Source organism: Manis pentadactyla, chromosome 5, assembly GCF_030020395.1.
Source record: "Manis pentadactyla isolate mManPen7 chromosome 5, mManPen7.hap1, whole genome shotgun sequence".
NCBI classification, from domain to species: domain Eukaryota; kingdom Metazoa; phylum Chordata; class Mammalia; order Pholidota; family Manidae; genus Manis; species Manis pentadactyla.
In genome coordinates this window covers 164,570,302-164,587,780 of record NC_080023.1, presented here as the reverse complement: position 1 = coordinate 164,587,780, position 17,479 = coordinate 164,570,302, and positions in this window count along the sequence as shown.

Genomic DNA, 17,479 nt, shown 5'->3' with positions numbered 1-17,479 from the left:
TTCTTTAACTGAAAAACGGGAATTGAAATTGTTTTCCCCAAGGGCCTTGCTGAGAATGGAGGAAATTATTCTAAGGCATCTGACCTTGTGCCTGGCACAATTAGGACCTCAATGGGAGCTATTAATTTATCTTATAATTATAGCTAACATATTTAGTCTTGGGCATTCTAAATGGTGTTCATTTTCTCACAACAACCTTGTGGGGTAGGAATTACTGCCTTTATCACCCCCATTTTACAGATAAGGAAACTGAGGCATAGAGAGGTTAAGTAAGTTTCCCAAAGTCACATAACTAGTAAGAAGCTGAACCAGGATGTATTAGCTTCCTCTGGCTGCCATGACAAATTACCACAAATGTAGGGGTAATTAAAACAACAGGGATTTATTACCTTATATTTCTGGAGGTCAGAAGTCTGAAATGGGTCAGTGCGATTCCATTCCTTCTGGAGGCTTCCATTTCCTTGCCTTTTCCTGCCTCTAGAGGCTCCCTGAATTCCTTGGCTCATGGCCTTGCATCCCTCAACATCTCCTTCTCTGTCTCTGGGGAATCTTCTCAGAGACTCTCTGTCTCTGATTTCCAAGGACCCTTGTGATTATATTGGGCTGACCCAGCTAATCCACAGTAACCCCCCACCGCAACCTCTGTAGCTTAATCCCAGCTGCAGAATCCCCTTACCATGTAAAGTAACATAGCCGCATGTTCCTTGGACATCCTTGGAGGGCCATTGTTCTGCTTACCACATAGGGTTGGCACCCTGGCAGCCTCACCTCAGATCAGGCCTCTTCAGCACTTCTGTGCCTGGCACCTTGCTCAGCTTGGTGAAGAGGCAGAAACATAACTGAGAAAAGCCTCTGAGGTGGGGGAGCTCAGGGATGAAGGGGAGAGATGCACCTGACTATAAGTGTAGAAGAAAGAGGGCCCTTCAGGTGAGAAGATGGAGCAGGTAGTGAGGGCAGGTATGGAGGGAGAAGTCCCTGAGGAGGTGACCTTCAAGCCTAGCCTTAAACCATGACTGGAATTTCTGCAGGTGGCCATGAGGGATTTCACTGGCAAATGAAGTATGAATGTGTGGTCAGGAGCGACTGGAGCACGGGGGGACAGGATGGCTGAGATCTGAACTGTTCAGATGAGCTCAAGTGCTGAGCACAGTGCCCAGCATGTGACCTCATCTGCCCCATCCCTGTCTCCCAGTGGGGAGTCAGGCCTAGAGGACAGGCTGTGATCTCACCAGTGACAGAGCCCCAGCTCCATCAGGCAGATGCTTGGGGGCATCTGATTGGAAGGGGTTCCTTAACTGACTGGGGGACAGTGAGGGCAAAGTCCAGGCTTCTCCTTCCCTCCCCCCACCACATTCTCCACTGTCTTTTCTCACCAGCTCTTTTCTCATGCAATCTCCTTAGTGGTCACTGGATGGCGCTTGGAGCTCTGATTTGGGGTTCGGTGGCAGTGTCCTTCAGGCAGTTGGCATCTGGCCCTTGGACTGATGAGCCAGGCCTGCCCTTCTCCACAAGACCCTCCTCTCCTTTCGCACCCTTCCCCCACTCTGGCAGACCCCACCACCCCCTCCTAGGAGCTGCTCCTGTTCCTTTAGCATTGGCCACCCACTTCCGGACTTGCAGACTAGCCCACTACTTACCAGCTGTGTGATGGTGAGACATGAGCTGGTTCCCTTTCCCACTCCCACTTCTCTCTCATTTCCCTTGCTTCTTACCCCTTTACCTTTTTGGATAGGAAAGAATGCCCATCAATGGGTAGCTAGCCCTTGCTTCTTTGTTTACACCCATCAAAGGATGGAAGTCTTACATGAGACTCATCAGTTCAGTCAACAAACATCCATCAACACAGGAACAGAAAATAAGAATCCAAGTAACAGTGGGGGGAGAGAAACATTGCTAAGAAAGCTTAGGTCAAGAGAAGACAGAGGGCCTGAGCAGACACTGGGCCTGGGCCTCCTGGTGTCCAGGCAAGCAGGGAGGTTACGTGGCTCTCCAACGCTGAGCAGACCAGGCATAGAGCACTTAAACACTTTGGGAGACCCTTGTGCCCAAGTCCCCTGGAGGGAAGGCAGCGCTCTCAGCCCTCTGACCTGAGATTTGCACAGTTAAAAAAAAATAAGATCTGTTGCAGCAGTTGGTGGAGATGTCACTCCTGGAGCTGTTTCTTGTACTTGGTAACCTGCACTAGACATGGTCTCCGCTGGGAAAGCCAAGGGCAGGAAGGGCCTGCAGTCCCAGACAGCAGCCCAGACTCCTTTCTGAATTTCAGCTCTCTCTTGGTTTCTTTGTGAGTTTTGGCCTTTCGATCCTTCTGTTCTAGCTCACAGCTCTTCTCAGGCTCTCCGGCTGGCACAGCCGCTCTCTCCAAAGGATATCAACTCTTCCTGCTGTTTGGGCCCAAGCAGAAAAGGGACAGAAGAAACTATCAATCATGAAACACCTTCAACATGCAGGCACCACGCTAAGCCTTGTATCTGCACTGTCTTGTTTAAACCCCTCAACCTACAGAAGGGAAACTGAGGTTCAAAGAGGCCAGTTACCAAAGGCTAGGGTTTGAACCCAGGGTAGGCCCCTTTCACACTTCCACTCTTAGTTCATCAGGATGAATTTGAACTTTTTCAAAGAAACTTTTACTAGGAAACTTAGGCAGAAGAAAGCAAAGCACAAGATATGAGAGAGATGAAGGCAGGGCGCTGGGTCCTCATTTGGAGACGTCTCAAGCCTGGGGCCACGTCCATGCCAGGTCCCCAAGCCACTGCTCCCTTCTGCTCTTCCTCCCGCCCTGGGCAATCCCACCTCACCCCAGTCCAGCCCCTGCTCTGCCCTTCCCCAGGTCCAAGGTGATTCTCCCTGAAGTGGCAAATATACTACCTCCCAAGGGAGCGTGTGGTACACGAAGTTCCTCCTAACAGCTGACCTGGGGGTGGAGATTCCTGAGGACATAGAGGAAAGTAATAATGCCATGTCTACAATATGCAGATGATACTCAGGTCCCCTTACTCCCACAGGCACAAGAAAATCTCAGGGTGGCTTCTGTCCCCTGGCAGAGAGCAGCTATCCCTAATCTTGGCAGATGTTCAAAAAACGCCCCCCAGGGAGTATTTCCTGAATGCCTATCTTGGAGATATGTTAGATTCTAGGCTAGGTCCTGGGGTGAAAAAGAGAACCACAGGAGGGGAAGGCAGACAACAGACAAGTAACTGATAAGGTTTCCTATAGTGATAAATTTCGGGGGGATGATGAGATTGAGTAAAGGTATAGAGAAGTTCTATCCAATAGAATTTCTGTGGTGATGGGAATGTTCTACATCTGCTCTAATATTAGTAGCCAACATGGGGCCAGGAAGTGCTTGAAATGTGGCTGGCATAACCAAGGAACTGAATTTTAAATATCCCTTAATTAATTAAAATCAGATAGTCCCCTGTGGTTACTGGCTACCGTACCGGCCAGCTGAGGCGCTGAGCAGACCTGGAGAGGAGAGAGGTGATTGATTTGGATGGGGTGCTCAGGGGAGACCCCCTGAAGGGGTGATATTTCAGCTGAGGTCCAAGTGATGAGAAGGAGCCAGCCTTCCGGTGTTCCAGGGAGAGAGTGCAAGCGCCCGCCTGCAGGTGATCCTAGGATGGAAGCAAGGCCAGGCAGCTGGGATTTGGTGGGCGGGACAGCCTGGTGGTAGCTGATGGCGCTAGAGAGGCTGCAGGGCCAGATTACTGGGGCTTTGGCAGGCTGTGGGCATGCCCGAAGGGGGTTATCGCTTCCCTGCTCCATCTGCACCGCGTGGGCCCCTTGGCTTCCTTAGCATCTAGCCCTGCCTGGCCCTCCCTCGCCTGCACCCATCTCTCCAGCACTGTGGGGACCGCCCATGGGGAGGAGGCTAGCTGATATTCAAATGCTTCCTACATTTAAAATGCTGCCCCTGAGAGAAGGCTAGAGCCGTGGTTCTGAGTGGGGTCCCAGACCAGCAGCACCAGCATCTCCTGGGAACTTGTCAGGAGTGCACACTCACAGGTGCCACCCCAGAGTGTACTGCCTCACAGCTCTGGGAGTGGGCCCAGCGATCTGTGTTTGCACAGCCCTCCAGCTGGTGGTGTCACAGGCTCAAGTTCTGAGAGCACCTGGGGAAGAGTGGGGTCATTCAGCTCCTCTTCCTCATTCTCATTCACAGCCCCCCACAAATACCCCCACCCTTGGGTACTGGCAGGTGGGGGGTCAATGCTCACTGCCCTCTGTCGCATCCACAACCCTCCCCACCACCAGACTAGCTCAGCTTTTAGCTCTCCATACACAAATTAAAACAAACTGGTAAATAAATCCTTTGTATTAAAGCATTTTTTATTATAAAAGAAATTCAAGCCTATGGCTAAAATAAAACTTAAATAGCCCAGAGGGTAACAAGTGAAAAAAAAAAATCCCAGGGCTCTTCTAATCCCATTCCCCAGAGGCTACCATAGAACAGCAGTTTCTTTTGATGTTTTCCAGACATTTCCTGTGCTCACAGAGGCAGCTGGGGCAGTGCTCTGAGCCAGTTTGCTTGGTTTTGAATCCCAGGTTTGCTTCATATTTGCCAAATAAGTTGGACCAGTTGCCTCGTTTTCTTGTCCATAAAACGGAGTTAATAATAGCACCAACCATAGAGTTGTGAGGATTAAATAAATTAATTCAAGGAAAACAATCAGTGCTTGTCTCTGGGAAGCACTATGTCACTTTCAGCATGTATTTTTGTAATTTTCGTTTTAAAGTGGAATCATACATAACATGTTACTGAAACTTGTCCCTCCCCTTCCTGCTCCATCTGGGACGTATTTTTGCTTATGGCACGACCAGTCATCTGTATCTACATGTAGAGGGTGTTCCCTGTTTCCTGTCTACACTGTTTCTGACCATGCTTCCTAGTGGGAGAATTCTTAATGGGTCTTTTGGGGAGGTTACAGGAGCCAGAACAGATTTTTCTCCACTTTTTGAGAGCCAGAATGTGGGCATGACAACACAGTGCAGAAATGGGAGCCAAACTGCGTTCGAATCCTAGCTCTGCCACTTGCTGTGTGACCTTAGGCAAACTCCTTAACTTCTCTGTGCTTCTGTCTAAGGAGATCCTGTTTTCTCATCTACACAATGGATATGGTAATATTCCTTAAATCACTGGCTTAGTGTGAGAACTGATGAGATCATCAATCCACTAACATCGTTAGACCTCTGCCTGGTACATAGTATGCAAAATATCTGTGTTTGTAAGTAAATAAAGTGCATGGCTGAGGTTTAATAAATTCTATGCTTCCACCTTGAGCCATAAATCTTCAGGGAAGAGGCAAAAGTGCAGGGACAACTGGAGTGTCACTCATGATCGTGACGGTGCTGAGAGTCACTGATGGGATCCTAGCCAGATGATTCTTGCTGGTGACCTGGTTGACTTTCTTGATTTCTGACCATTATTTCCACAAACTGCCTGATATCCTTGCAAGGCTTTCAAGTTGCAGTTTGAAAAGTCATGGCGGGAGGGAGGCATGCATAGAAGACACAGTGTGAATGGGTCTCCTGCAGGTCTCCCCGATATCCTTCCAGTAGAGCCCTTTCTGCTTAGGGAGCCAGGCTTGCTATGTCTGTTGCCTGCATCCAAGAATCCATCTGGCCATGCCTGCTTCACTCCTTGTAAGGGCTGCATAGTATTCCACTCTGCACATGTGCCGTTTTTCATTTGCTCACCCCGTATTGGTGAATGTCTGGGTGATTCACAGCTCTTGTACATTCCACAGACAGAATTACATGCTTCTTAGAGCACATTGTCCCACCCTTACGACCTCGAAAACACATGCCCAACAGCGGGGTTGCTTTTGCGAGGCCGACTCACTGCAGCAGCTGGGCTTCACTCCTGACCTCATTGTCGCTGCCCTCCCCCACCCCACCCCCGCCCTGCCCCCAGCCAAGGGGACAGCCAGGGATTTTCTGGTGAGCATGGGTAAGGGAATGTCATGGACGCCTCCCCACCCCAAGAAGAAGTCACCCACCAAGGAAGAGCCTTTTGTCCCCACATGGAGGTGATCCCACCCAAATAATGCTATTTTCTGTGGAAGACTTCCTTCCTGGGCCTGCCTTGAAAAAACCCTCCCTTTCTGGAGTCTCTCCTCCCTCGTCACTAGGTGGCATGCTTGCCTGATTCAGAAATCACTTCATGGAGCCGAGGAGACATGCCGGTGACCTTGGCTGAAGTTTGTTTTTGAACAGAACCTTCTAGGGTGCCCCAACCCCAGGGGCATGCAATTGATGGCATTCCTAGCCTCACAGAGCACCAGTGTAATCCTCTGCCTTCGTGGCTAAGGCAGGAGAGTAACAGAAAGCTCAGTGGGCTGGGGAGGAAGTGGCAGGTGATTCTGGGAAGTGAGAGGGGGTCCGGGTAGCTAGCTCAGTCCCCCAAAGCCAGGCCTGCCCCCACGTGTTGGTCTTGGTCTTCTTACTTCAGCGTGGGAGGAAACATCTGCGTGGCTTCTGATGTCTTGAGGGACCAGTGACTTGATTGTCCCCTTTGCAGGGGTACGTGAACTTTAAAAGAAGCCAGGAAAAAGAAAGGGCGGACCCAAAGGGAGCACCGTCACACTGGAATTTCAGGCTGCTGAGGCCACATGAATGTACGGAACCCATCCTGTGTTCCAGGGACTGTGATGGGCTCTTCAACCTATGATCCCATATTCTCATGGCAAGCCTGTGAGGCTGGTATCATCACTTCCATTTCATAGATGGGACAAATGAGGTCAGAGAAGAGAAAAGATGTTTCTAAAGCCGCACAGTGAGCACCTCTACGGCCAGGGCTCTTTCCACTTCATCAGGGTGGTCAGTAATGGGGAGAATATCTGGGGTGAAAATGGGGGCTTTTCCCTGACTTAATACTAGCTGCCGCAGGCCGCGGGCCTGGGAGGAGAGAGGGAATGCGGAAGGCCCGGGTGAGGGCTGGGAGTCCTTTCACTGTCGCTCAGCTGCATTCCAGGAGACCAGGAGGAGAGAGGAGCTGAGGGTAATTGGCATGTGCACTGAGAAATAATGATGATGATGATACTAGTGATCAGGGTGACTAATATTTTGGGCAATTCACAAAGCAATTTCCCACGTCTCATAGCTCAGCAGAGCTATGCAACCAGCCCCAGAGGAAGACGAGCAATGTGGCCATTCCCGCTTTACAGAAGGGGGAACTCAGGGCTGCAGAGGGAGAGTTAAGTTGCCCAGGTTTCCATGCTAAGCTATTTCAGTGCTAGGTTGGACCCGGGCTACGGGCCCCAGCCCTGGCCCTTGCTGCCTCACGTGGGCTGCAGCTGAGAAGGGATGAGGGCTGGGTTCTCCCCTGATAGCTGGTTGGCCAGAGTTAGTAGGCCTTTGCCAGGGCTGCAGCTGAGCCGTGTTGCCTCTTCAGCATCAGGTTGAATGCCAGGCAGAGGGTTGGAGGCTGGGGATGTCAGAGGACAGAGAGGTCTGGTTCAAGTTCGGGGTCCACCCTCCACATGAGCCATGCTTCTTCCAGGTCTTCCTGACCCCTCATCCTGGCTGACCTGCAGCTGAGCCTGCTCCAGGATTTAATCCCATGCATTTGGCCTGGACCAGGCTCCTTCCGCCTATTCTGTGTGTGTGTGTGTGTGTGTGTGTGTGTGTGTGTGTGTGTGTGTGTGTACACGCGTGTGCACATATCCTTCTCTTGCCACGGGCCCTCACTCATTCCCGCTCTTCTCCACACCCTCCCCCCTGCCTGGCTCAGGTTAGCATCCCTCTTTTTGAAGGAAATAGCCTCTTCCATGAATAATGCCCACTGAGCACCTATTATGTGCCAGGTTTCCGGCTGGGAGCTTTAACTTCTATTGTGTTCATTCCCTCTGTACCTGAACCCTTCCCGGTGGGTTTTATTTTCCCCTTTCCCCTCCTATCCCTACCTTTAAAATCAATTGTGCCTCAAGATTGAATCTGCTTTCTAGTTTCATCAAAGGACATCTGTGGGTTTCAGAGAGGGAAGTGGAACAGATATCCCTTTAATTTTGCCATTTTACCCAGAAGTTCTCATATTATTTTTTCTAATAAAAAAGCCACTAGTTAAAACATACTAGTGCTGCTGCCGTTGGAGAGGACTGTTCCCAAGCTCAGCAAGCAAAGCAAAATCCCGAGGTGTTTCATCCTTCTTCTCAGGTTTAATTTAAATGTGTGTATGACACGTAGGACCCACATGGTGAGTTGAGAGAGTGGGAAGGAAAAAGCAGACAGTAAACAAACAGCACCATTTGGTGTATGAAGTGAATTAAAAGGGGTCAGTGTGTTACTGAACACAATTCTAAGATGAAAATGCCATGTAACAGAATTCCCGACAGAAATCATTCCTGTCCCAGCTCCCTTGGAAGGTGTTAGGTGTCACATCTATTCCAAAGAGCCACGTTCCCTCTGGGAAGAGTACAGAGGAGTTGTGGCCTTCTCATTCCTTGGTGTTTTGTATGCCCATTCTAATTCCTAATGCTGTGCAATCCAGAGAAAGGGAGTGGTGTTGAGATAGCAAAAATAAAACAATAATTGCCAATAAAGCATCGTCCACATTTCTACACCCCAAAGATAACTAACAATATTTTGATATACAGCCATTTCACTTAGGCATTTTATAAAAGGTATAAATATCTGTTAAGACTTCGTGTATATCACCATGTTGCTTTCTAGAAGGCGTGTGCATGTATACGTGTTTACTGGATTGCATTTCTCCTGAGAAAGTCATTTCAAGGATGTAAGAGCACATCAAGAGCAAAGATTTTAGGGCCACTGCCACCTGGGTTAGATCCGTGCTCCATAACTTCCTAGCTGTATGGTGGTGGAAAAATCCACCAACCCACTGTGTGGGTTAAGAATATTTCAATTTAAGAAATTACAGGTACTTCATAATAATTTCATAATCAGATTTTGATGGTAGGACAAATTGGATTTCCTAGTGATTGGATATCAAGTGTAAGTGTAAGAGAGGAATCAAAGATGACGTCAAGATTTTTGGTGTGAATGACTAGAAGGATGAAGTTGTCATCAACCAAGATGAGACAGGTGGGGCGAGTCTGTCAGGTCAGAGCAGGAATTCGGTTTCAGACGTACTGAGTTTGAGATGTGTATGAGGCATCTGAGCTGACACATCGGGAGGCAGTTGGATATATGAGTTTAGAGTTTAGTAGTGAGGTCTGGGCAGGGGATAGAAACTGGGGAATCATCCACATTTAGTTATAAGACCGGATGAGATGAGGAAGGAGAGAAATGAGTGTGGATAAAGCAGACCATGAACTGGGGCCGCACCAGCATCGGGAGTGACCCACGAGGAAGGTGTAAACCCAAGAGATCATGGTGTCCTGGAAGGCAAACAAAGGAAGAGGGAGTGATCAGCTGCGGCAAAGGCTGCTGACAGGTCAGCTAAGATGAGAGCTGATAACTGAGCCCTGGATCTAGAATCAAGGTCAATCTAAGTCAAGCACAGAGTTCGTGCCACTCCTGGAGAGATGTGTAAGTTTAGAATATCATAGCAATTTATTCTAGGGAGTACCTAACCTTGCCAGTGTCCTCAGCACTCAGGTATGATGAGCCTGTCCCCTGCCCTCCCTGCTATTAAGGTACATGGAAAACCCAATTAGTCACCGAGGATGTGGCTCAGTCTCTTTCAGGCATGCAGATGGAGTGCAAATCTGTACAATTTTCCTGGGAGACAATCTTGCAATAGCACCAAGAACTTTACAAATGTTGGTAGGCATTGATCCAATGATTTCACTTATGAACATCTATCCCAGGAGTTAGTTTTGTGCATGATGAGATGATGTTCATGTCAGGGCTATTTATAATAGAGAAGACTGGAAACAATATGAATATTCAACAACAGGAGATCAATTAAGTAAATCATGGCATGTATTTTCACTGGATAGAGTATCATGTAGATATATAAGTGATGTTTATGAAGAGCTCATTACAGCATTAAAAAGTGCCTCTAAGAAAAGGTATGAATTTGTTCTAGAAAATGTGAGTGTCAGATACGGTTCATTTGACTCTTTTCAAATAAAGTTAAATTTGGTTTTATCCACCATCCTTTCATCTGGTGGGGTATATACATCATTTACATAATTGAGCCTGTCTTCTATTTTCACTGGGTTCTACAAGAATCTTGAGGCTTATTAGGATCCCTCAGTCAGAGCAATAGTCTTTTCTTTAGCCCATGATGGTCACCATTGTTACCACTGCTTTTTGGTACAAATGCAGCCACTCAGCACAGCTCTCCCTAGACTACAGAGATGTTCCTTCCAGTGGATCTTCTTTTTAATGGTGGATGTTGTCACAGAAACCTTACTGGGAACACATCTCTGTGCTTCAGTTTTCTCATCTGCATAATGGACCATAAAAGTACCTAATTCTTAAGATTATTGTGAATATTAAATAATCAACAGCATGTGAAGTTGGACCCCAACTTGGTCTGACCTCAGAGCTTATCCTCTTTTTGGAACTGAGACAAAGAGAGCCAGGCAGATGGTGTCGGAGCTGTTACTTTTTAGGGTGCAATGGAGCCTTAAAAAAGACTTCTAAATTAGACACTTTTGCTTTCTGAAGAGAAAAAAACAACTGTTAAAATGAAAGTCAGTCTGTGGAACTGGGAGAAAATATTTATAATATGTGTATCTGACAAAGAATGCTTATATCTGACCAAGGATATGCTTATATCTGTCTAAGGATACACATGAACTATCAGAATATGTCAAGAGCATTTGCAACTCAATCATACAAAGACTAAACATACATACCCAAAAAATGCCAAAGAGTTGAACTGATATTTCACAAAAGAAGATATATGAATGTCTAATAACACATACAAAGATGCTCAACATCACTAATCACCAGAGAAATGCAAATTAAAACCACAATGAGATATCACTTCATGCCAACTAAAATGGCTAAGATAAAAGAGACTGACAATATCAAGTGTTGATAAGGACATGGAGCAACTTGAATTTTTAACACTGCTAGAGAAAATGCAAAATGGTACAACCACTTAGGAAAATTGTTAGGCAGTTTATAGTAAAGTTAAGTATACACCTTCTCTATGACCAGAAATTCCACTTGTAGGTATTTATTCAAGAGAACATAAAGCATATGCCCACAGGAAGATTTGAGAAGAATTATTTACAGCCACTCTACTCATAATAGCTTCCAACTGGAAACAATCTAAATGCCTATCAGTGGAAGAAAGGATAAACAAGCTGCGATATATCCATGTAATGGAATACAACTTAGCAAAGAAACAAGGGAGAGATTACCAACACAGGCAACCATGTGCGTGAATCTCAAAAACATTACACTGAGCCAAAGAAACCAGACACAAAAGATTAGGTAAGTATGATTCCTTATATCTGAAATTCTTGTGCAGACATATCTAATCTTCAGTGAAAGAAACCAGATCAGTAGATGTCTAGGGCTGGGATCGCAGAGGGTGGTGACATTAATTATGATGGAACTTTCTGGGGGTGATGGCAATGTTCTGTATCTTGGGGTAGTGCTTTCATGTGTACATTTATCAAAACTCATCAAATAGAACATATGAAATCTGGGCATTTTATTGAATGTAAACTATACCTATAATATTATTATACCTGAAGGATGAAAAATGATTCATGCTCTGTTTAATAGCTCAGAGAATCCCCTCTGGCCCAGCCTTCTCTTATGGCTAGGATTCAGCTCTGGTTGGCAGATGCTTAATCTCCAGCGACCTTTTCTCAGACTTCTCAAGACCTTAAATCATTTCCTCATGAAAGATTGGAGCTTCTCCATTAGCGATTTGATAAATGGGATACCTTCCTCTAAGCCTTCTAGGGATTGCCAGAAACACTCTGGTATATCTCTGGCATCTTCACAAAACATTTCTTGGCAGGGTTATTGGTGGGCAGGCATTTGTGTTTTCCCATTATCAGTCTGTTTCCTTGTCTTTTACCTTGTCTATTACCCCTGTCTTTTGCTGTCTCTGCCACAGACTCCAGGTCTCACCTTCCAACAATCACAGGAGGTTAGAGGTTAAGAGATAGAGGCATACAATAGGCTCATCCAAATAGCTCTTAACCTTTTTGGAGTCCAAACCATTTTGAGATTATGATGAAGAGTATAGAGGTATGAACTCAATCCTCTGCAAAGTGCACATGATATTTGCATATAATTTCCTAGGGTTTATAGATCCCATTAGGGATCTACGGACCCCAGATAAAGACGCTCTGGCAGAGGTATAAAGCCTGACGGTTACGTGGAATCAGAGGTTAGCTAGAATGGTCCCACTTGAGATGGCGGCCTCCTGCCCCTCAGAAACCACGCAGAGCCGGCTAGCAAGGGCCATGAGCATGCGGGCTCACCTCCTCTGGGGGATCAGCCATCCGGAGTCTGGAGCGGGGGAGGATGTGGAGAGCATAGTATTCCGTGGAGACGCAGGCGTCTTCACTTTTCCCTAACTTTGCTCCACTCTTTGCACAGGTAGGGAAGTTGAGGCTCAGAGAGAGGCTGTGCCTTGGTCAAGAATATGTCATGAGTCAGGGACAAGTTTCCAAGACTTCAGGTCTCTGAGTTGTCAGTTCAGAGAAGATTGGGAGGGAGCAGGGGGCTCCAGTCAAGGCTAAAGATGGCATCTGCCAGGCCAGTGGAGAGAGAGCCATAGACTTAGATGAGGATGGATGAGCTGGGGCTGTTGGCCAACTGGCCTGAGCCAGATCTCCCCAGAGATGAGCACCTGAGCTAACAGAAGAGCTTGACACCCCCTCTGAGCTCCAGGCATGCTGGAGAGAAACTAACAATAATGAGAGCTTTGGATGCTTTATGACTATCCTGCCATTTACTTCTCACAGGAGCTCTAAATAAGGGATGAATGAGTGTATCTATTTCACCCAGGTTCCCAGAAAGAATAGCGGCCTCCTGATCTGCCCAGATCACACAGGAAACAAACTGTAGAGCCACCAAAAGCCATTCAAATGGCTTTGAATACAGGCCATTATGACTCCACAGTCCACCTCTGAGCTGCATTGTGTCTACAGGTTTCTTATTTACAGTTACGTCCCCCATGTCTATCACAGTGCCAGGCAAATAGTAGGCCTTTTGGGGGTGATTGAATGAATAAATAAGACTTAGAAGGAGGTATTGATGCCTGAATGGAGAAGCCTCAGTTGGATTCCAGGAGCAGGATTTGGTCAAGAAGGCTGTGCACGTACAGTCCGGGCTCCAGGGAGTCCCCATGGGGGTAACTAGTCCTGGCAGGTGACCTGGGCAAGGCCCCTCCTCTCAGGGTCTCAGTTTTCTTCCCCATGAAGTGGCTGGTTTGGCCTAGATGATCTTTGAGATGCCTCCTAGTGGTAACATACTATGGCTTTAGTACTTAGAACTAATTGGGACCAGGTCAGGATGGCTCTGAGCTGCTAATACACAACCTAGTCCTGTCCTGGAGGGACCTTGGGGGCTGGAGGGAGCCAACCACAAAACCAGGAGGGATGGGCACAGAGAAGGGAAACAGAAACTTTCCATCCTCGACAAGTCCACACACTAAAATTGGGACCCGTGTGCGTAAAAGTAAAACTAGGGGAGCAGGTTGTTTTAGGCAGTTGACAAAATCAAGGGAGAACCTCTATTCTTGCACTAGGGCTAATTTTGTTTAATACAAGTCACAAGGCTGAAATTTTAGAAAATCCAAACACTCAGAGGCCAATCAAATGGTTTTTCTGCTTCTCTTGGTATCTGTTCCCAAAACAGTATTTAGGTCATTGCCATATTAATTCCAGCCCTCTGTTTGAGATTTCTTTTTATGTTTTTATTTCCCCAAATTCAAACAGATACCCAGCTTCACAAGCGTGGGCAGTAATAGAGGTAGCAGAGTGGGTTTTTCTTATAATTTTATTTTTAAGAAGGAAGGAGTTCTGTTCTTATCATAACCTCTATTGAAAGACACATGATTGGCTGTGTTGAGACCTGTTGTATTTCCGCTACTACCCTGGAGGCAGGTTCCATGGGCACATCCCTTCCTGCTCGGCAACATTAAACAAAACAGCCAGCTAGCATAGTGTTTACACAGAGTGAAAGGTCTCATGGGTACTATGTAATTATTTTGTATTCTACTTATTGCAAACTAAAATTTAGGTGTCATGTCTGAGAAATGCCCATGGATCTTGGTATTATTGCTTAATTGTTATACTCAATTTATTTTTAAACCAATAGAAAGAAAAATACTTCTATTGTAAGTGGTTGCAGGTTCTAGGCTTATAAAAAGCATTTTGATTGAGGATCTCCTGAAACAACAGCCAACAAACATAACCATTAGGAGATGAGTTCACACAAGACAAAATGCAATTAACAACCTAATCCCAAAATAAGCTTGAAATAAGAATTTTAAGACCTTTGAGAGAATAACAGGAATAACACTCATAAAAAAGAGAACAAGAGGTTGTAAAATAAAAATAGGTAGATATGAATCAAGAACAGATGAGGTGTGGGAAAAATAAGAGGGTGTGACATACATACAGCTCAAGTTCTGGAATGAGAGAAAACAAAGTCAGAAGAGATTTCCAAAGGAAAAATGGAAGAGGATTTTCCAGAATCAAAGAAAGACATGAGCAGATCAAAAACACACACCAAATGTGGAGCAGAATGAATAAATTGACAGCTACGCAACAAGGTACTTGGCTCGGGTTGCAAGTCCATGGCATTGACTGGAAGCAGGTGGACCAGCAGCTGACTAAAGTTATGGGTGGTACTGGCAGGGAAAGTCCAACATTGGCTGACAGGGGGATTGTTACTCCTGAAGGCAAACCTCAGGCTCTACTGCACCGCCAGGAATGGTGGGGGAGAAGCACAATGCTGGGGATGACTGAGGCTTTGCTCTTTCCTGTCATGATGAAGGCCTGGATGTATCCAGAGGTGAGGATATGATGCTCAAACCACCAAACAACTGTGAGAAGAAAGGCCGGAGCCGGGGTGACTTCTTGTGCCGCAAGGGTGTGTGGGGGAAGGCATGTATTCCCACTGTGAAAAATCCAGAGGAGGCTGACCTCACACAGCTCGCTGATGACCATAGCCTCTGGTGCCCTGGGCCAGGGATATTAGACCACAGGGCTGTTTACCCACTAGAGGGGGCATCTGCCTGCTGTTTCTGTCTTCAACGCTTTTCTTCCACCACTTCAACAATTTTGTGCAGGGAGTTGTGGCATAAGATCTCAAATTGAGACTCAATATTAGGTGGTGCCTCGATATCTGGTAAGACTGGGGAAACTTGGGAAGTTCCCACATCAGATTCGCCTCCTCACTCTGCTGTCACTGACAAGGTCTCCTAGCCAAGCTATCCCTTCTTCAAGGAGCCAGGCACATTTCCTGGTATCCCTGAGTGTTGGGTTTCAGTTCCCGGCCAGCTCATGGAATTATTCAAGCAAGCCCATTATATTCTCCTGTGGGAACCAGGGGACACCACGCCCTATTGACACTACAAACCTCGCCTCCCACAGCCCTTGGTGATTCGCTGTTGCCAGGTGCAATCTGCGCTTGGTACTCTGTGGTGTGAGGTGTCATTCTTTGAGCTGTGAGTCTAGGTGACTCATAAACTGATGTGATCTCATTTGTTCAATGTTGGGGGCCATGTGTTTGGTCTTCCTCATACCCCAGGGCCTTAGAAGGTTCACAAGAACAGGGGTTTAGGGCCTTGATTCCTTTTGAATTTGCCATGCTGAGGAAAGTGCCCAGCACATGGTAGGTTTTAACATATATTTGTTAAATGAATCGATGAGTAGCACGTGGTCCTGTGGTCCAGAGGCTCTCCTTCTCTTCCCTGGGATGGCAAAGCAGATTTGTCCCGAGCACGACCCTCCCTTACCAGCAGGTCTCCCCAAGAAGTGCTGTTATCCCAGTCCCCTCTGATCAGGGTCTGGGGAGTAAGGGCTTCTTGGGGCTGAGGAACAGGAGGCCACATCCTAAAGAGCTTTGGTTTGAATCTCAGCTCTGTCATCTGCCAACAGACTGACCTTAGGCAAGCCCTGCATCTCTCTTATTCTTGATATTGGTTAAGGATTGACTGCAAAGGCATGGCTCAGTACGATTGTTTGGAGAGGCCACCACTCTGGGAGGCACCCAGGGCTTCCTCAACAAGTTAATCATAGAATTACCATATGACCCGACAGTGCTACTAGCTATATACCCAAAAGAACTGAGCATAGTAGTCAAGCAAATACTTGTATGAATGCTCATGACTGTGGGACATTGTGGAAGTCATGCAAGATGGGGACGCTTGGTGTGAATGAGTGTCTGAGCTGTTTATGATGTCTGGCTTCCTCATTACCAGACGCCAGTAGGCCTCTCCAGTTATTTCAAAACTCAAAAACACCTTTATGAGTTTTCCGTAAGTCCCTGGGGGCTTTGACGCTGCCACTGAGATCCACTGATAGGACTGATGCTGTGGGAACGGAGACACTGAGGCCCAGAGAAGGCTGTTCACGCAGGCAGGTAGCTGGAGCCAGGGTTAAAACGTGCCTCTCTCCAACCTAAGCTGACATTCTTTCCATGTTGAGACTCCATCCACCCCACAGAACCCGACTGTGGGAAGAAAACTCAAAAGGTCTCCAGTGCTAAAGCACAGGTCTGATTTCCTCTTCACGACCTGATTCCTACCTCCGGCAGGAGAAAATGGAAACCCCCTCATTAGAGTGGGAGCTGCTCTCAGTAGAACATAATCTCTTATTTTATGTAAGGTTCACAAGAACAGGGGTTTAGGGCCTTGATTCCTTTTGAATTTGCCATGCTGAGGAAAGTGCCCAGCACATGGTAGGTTTTAACATATATTTGTTAAATGAATCGATGAGTAGCACGTGGTCCTGTGGCCCAGAGGCTCTCCTTCCCTTCCCTGGGATGGCGAAGCAGATTTGTCCTGGGGCAGGAGCACCCTTTAAGGATAACTTTGGGCTCTACTCATCTGTGTGCCAAAGCACTCAGTTCAGCACCAGGCACATGGTGGGCAGTGCACGCAGTGAATCACACATGCTTTCTGCATGTTCAGCTTCTGCGGCTTATGAATCTGGTCTGGGTCATGAGGAATGACAGCAGGGAAAGAAAGAAGTGGGAGAGGTAAGAGGATTTATGACCTTCTTCTCAGAATGTGGACTGGAAAGAATAGAGGGCTTTGAGTCAGAAAGGTCATGGCCTGAATCACAGCTGCGCATTATTAGCACCGAATGGCTAGACCGGTGGTTTTGATGCGGGGGGTCGAGTTTATCTTCCTCGGTTCTCGTCCCGCCACAACAAAGAACCGAAGGGCAGAGACGCAGTAGTGAAGCAGAGTTGAGGTTTCATTTGAGTGAACCTCTAAGGGAGGAGCAGGCTAGAATCAAGGTAGACAGAGGCAGGTTTGCTTTAATAAAGCAGAGGAAGGAAAAACAGGTGGAGGAAAGGGAAGCTCACTGACCTGCTGCTTGGCGTAAGGGCATCTCTTGCCAACTCCTAAAGCCACTGT